At 37.0% G+C, this 4333-nt stretch overlaps 1 long non-coding RNA gene across 1 annotated transcript; it reads left to right on the forward strand.

The window, feature by feature from the left end:
• Positions 1-1313: 1313 nt before the first annotated feature.
• Positions 1314-2755, forward strand: LOC104463400. Its single transcript, XR_727565.1, has 2 exons — positions 1314-1498; positions 1897-2755. It is a non-coding gene; the product is annotated as an uncharacterized LOC104463400 (long non-coding RNA).
• Positions 2756-4333: the final 1578 nt, after the last annotated feature.

Raw genomic sequence — 4333 nt, forward strand, 5'->3', positions numbered from 1 at the left:
CAATCTCTAACATTCTGTGATTCTTCCCACAACTGCCTTGTAAAGCAGCACAATGTAGTGGGAAATTTCACAGTCAAACTTGAGACTATGATTTCAAGAGCTCAGATAAGTTGATGGATCTTTGTTGGTCTTGAGTCTGGCTGTTTAGACTTGCATGGTCCTTGTCAGGTTAATTCTGCAGTGACAGTTGCAGCACTCTGAGAATGATCAAAATCTCTTGATTTGCCCATTAGAATTATTTTGATTTAGATCTAGGGCTATGGGCATATGAGAAGTGATGTGGTCACTATTTAAGGAGTCAGTACAGATTTTATGTCAACTCCCAGTCCCCTTGAGTTGCAAAATACTGCTGCTAAGAATTATACCAACAGAGTCATCTAAACTAACATGTTTTATTTCTCAGCTGGGAACAAGAGTCAGTACTTTAATTGTCAGTTACTGTCACCCTGCTAAAATAACCTGAGGTGCACTAACTCAATTTTTGATCCTGTGTTTATATCCCCAGATTTTAGTACTGCGTTAGTACGATGGTTTGATTTTGTCAATAGTTATATAAATATTTTCCCCAACTTTTTAGAAGAGTACTCCTTCGCATACCCTGAGTCCCAAAGAAAATCAGGTTCAGCTAGATTCAATACTTGGAATTTTTTTCGAGGAAGCTTAGTGTCATGGAAATTGGAGCCAAGACGCTGGTTTCTTTCAGGTATTTTAGCCTGACATATAGATGAAAAATGTTGCTCTACATATTCTGTAGTGTCTTTCTTGTGGATTGTTCTTGAATCTCATTGGCTGCTGCCTGCCTCCATGCCAGACAAATATATTTTTCATACTTTTGCAGTTTTATATTGCCCTCACATTATGCTCTCTGATATCAGGGATAATGTGGCCCAGTGTTTGAAGAGTGATACTGTTTTCAGTTATCTGCTAAGTTTAAGATCAGATATATGAATTTTTTCTTTGCCTCTTTCCTTTCTCATTCACACACGAAGGTTGATTCTAGGATTGAAATACTTAGCTTTTTGCCATGCCTAGAACAGTGGAGACTCAGGTTGGTCTGGAGTGAGCAAAGTAATTTATTCTTACTTTATTTTTTACATTATATATATTAATGTTGTTTACAATGCAGCTATCCTATCTGGAAGAAATTAAACAGCTCTTAAATTGCAAAAGATACTGCATTTCCTTGAGTGAGTTTTTATTCATGGTAGTGGTAGTTAGTCCTGGTAGTTTGAGCCAAGGTTGTGTGTAGCGGCTTGCTTACACTGTGCATTCTTCAAGCTAGAGCAGACCTGGTTTTGAGTAATACTTTCTGAAGAAACAATCTTCATGTGCTTGCAGTGTGCCAAAGGCAGTGATGCATTTTCTGGTGAACCATGTGAAAGACACTCTTCAGAGTGAGCTGGTAGGCCAGCTGTATAAATCCTTGTTGCTGGATGACCTTCTGACGGAATCCGAGGACATGGCACAGCGCAGAAAAGAGGCAGCTGACATGCTAAAGGTATTAAAAAGATCAAGAGCTTACGGGAGTAGTTAATTAAATTGAAACCATATAAAGGAAGACTTGATAAGAATCTTTTTTTGCTTCTAACTCTTTAAGTTCAGTTCTCAATTTTTAATTCTTATCTCTGTAGAGAAATTATTTAATGACACCTATGGTAAGTTTTACCATTACTTTTACTGTGTAGTATTTTCCACTTACTTAATCTTTTGCAGATGGAAGGCTTCCGAGTTGTTAATCAGTGTTGTTACAGGTTCTTACCGCTCATTCCATAATGAAAACAATTAGCTTTAATTCGATTTTTAACATTGCACTTCCTAGATTGCTGCTGTTATCTCTCTGAGAAATCTGTTCAGAAAAACTAAGTAACTTTGGCTTTTCTGTCTTTCTGTGTGCAGGCCCTGCAGCGAGCCAGTCAGATCATTGCAGAGATCCGTGAGACACATCTTTGGTGAAGACTCTGTACCAGCCACACTATTTATATGCATTGGAGGTTACATTGACTTGAAATTGCTAAGCATGGTATACGGAGTAGAATTTTTATTTATGAACTCTTATCTGTGTACTGCAACAGTGTAAATCTGCTCATGTAAAGACAGTTGGTTTGATTTGCAAACAGAAAAATATGCTGTATTTTGCAAAATAAGTCGTATTTAATCCACATAATAAATGGCTCTAAATGTTTCCTTACCAGCTTTCTGGTGCAAATTAAAGCAGACCAAGTCTACTGTCTCACTGACAGTCACATTTGAACTTGGGGAAAAAAAATTGAAGTTCCAGTGCCTGACTTGCTAAACAGATTGCCTGTGGTTAAGATGGATGGTGTAGTCTTGTGGCATAGTTTTAAGCTGCTTTTACAATAGAAGTTTAAATACTGTGAAGAGAAGAGAGCACCAGGTATTTTCTTTGATTAATATATTGCATGCACTATGACAGATGGAGGTATCACTTTTATAGCACAGTAGAGATGTCTACCGTATTACTATGTATGTGTGTCCCCATTTTTTTCTCCAAATGTTAAAACTGCAGACAAAATTTGAACTTCATTTAATGGGGTATCACGTAGGAAGAATTAGCCTGGAGCTTGCAAACAATAACAGCCTACTAAAAAGTGGGTACAAAGTTATTCATGTGCACTGGAGCTTGTGTATAGATGTTGGGGATTATAATCAGGTACAACAACACCTTCCCCTTCTTCCCCCCGGGACCAAGCCCCTGGACCATCCAAGAGTAAATTTGTTCTGGCAGAACTGAAAATAAAGACAGATTTCAAAACTGTAATGGGATAATAAGTCTTTCTTTTAAAACCAGATTAAGTTGGCCAGGGAGAAGGGAATCCCCACAACTTCTTCCAAATTTTGGAATGTATGACAGTATGAAACAAAGTCTGTGGGACTGAAATATTTATACCAGAGATTAGTTACTTTTGAGGAAATGTACCGTGCTGTAAGTAGCTTTTTTTTTTTTTTTTTTTTTTGGACAATCCTAAAATTAGGAATTGTTAGGTTGGAAATTATGTTGATGAGTTATTTTATTCTAATTCATACAGACAAATATTGATAACACTAGCTTATAAAAAGTAAACATTTTAATTTTTATTAATAAAAAATTATTTAAACTCCAGCCAGAACACTTGCACATACTTTCCAAGCAGTTTCACTTTTTTGTATAAAGTAAAAATGTTTTCTGTGGTGTTGCTGATATTTAACACAACTTGCATGAAAAAATAGGACACTGCTGTTAACATCCATGGCTAGCTTTAACAATATTGGGCCAATATAGTGAGGTTTTTATTACCATATCCCCATTTCATCAGTAAACAGAAATGGAATAACTTTTGTGAGCTGCTAGATTGAAAATTTAAAAGCTGTTAAGACCTTGGTTTACAAGAAGGTGTGTTTACGATGTATTGTGCGTGTGTGCGCGATAGGCCGGGACGGAGGGGTCGGGGAAGGCTTGAGCGGTCGGCGGCGAAAGGGAAGCGGAGGAAGTCATGATGTGTGCATTGCACGTACTGAATAGGAAGGCAATAATCTTAACCTTTGTCAATTTTAACTGTTAAGGCCTCAGTTTACAAGAAGGTGTGTTTACGATGTATTTTTCTCATGGTAAAAGAAATCAGTGCACCACTACAAGCACAAGGAGATACCTCTGACAGATGCAACTTTTTGATACTTTATGCATGATCTGAAATAATTCATGCAGAACACAGAAATGTATTTGGTATTTTTAAACAGCCTAAAAATTCGTGATTTGTGCATTACATGTAATGAATACAAAGGCAGTAATTGTAACTTCTGGCATTGTAGCCAGGGATGGTAGTGCGCAGATTTTAAGAAATGAGACTGTAGTGAAGCTGAATGCAAGCCACAGTTCAAATGGATTTTTGGAGAACAGTGAAAGGTTTTATTAGTTTTGTCAAAAGCGTTACATTGCTGTTTGCAATTTGCCTGACACCCCTCTCCCTTTTCCTTTTGAGATCCAAGAAGGATGTTTTCAACAAGGTAGAGCCCTCCGTAAGTGAACAGCTACCTAAGCTTTGAACTCGTAAAGCTCAGTCAACAGTCTCTTGTGAAGAAATATTCTGACCTGTAAAAAGTTTTGAAATGCTGCATAAAGCAAATGAATTCCACTTAAGAAATCAGTGCAAGTGATAACTGGCTCTGTAAGGTCATGTGAAACTTCTGCAGTTTTGTTTTCTGAAATATTATGACTTTTTTTGCTTAAGTTTCACAAAACTTCTCCATTTGGTAATGTTTGAGTGCCAAGAAACGACTTCTGCAGCTTTAATTTGTTTTTTGAAATGTTATGACTTTTTTTGCTTAAGTTTCACAA

This window comes from Pterocles gutturalis, unplaced genomic scaffold (assembly GCF_000699245.1).
Source record: "Pterocles gutturalis isolate BGI_N339 unplaced genomic scaffold, ASM69924v1 scaffold46252, whole genome shotgun sequence".
Classification (NCBI taxonomy): Eukaryota; Metazoa; Chordata; class Aves; order Pterocliformes; family Pteroclidae; genus Pterocles; species Pterocles gutturalis.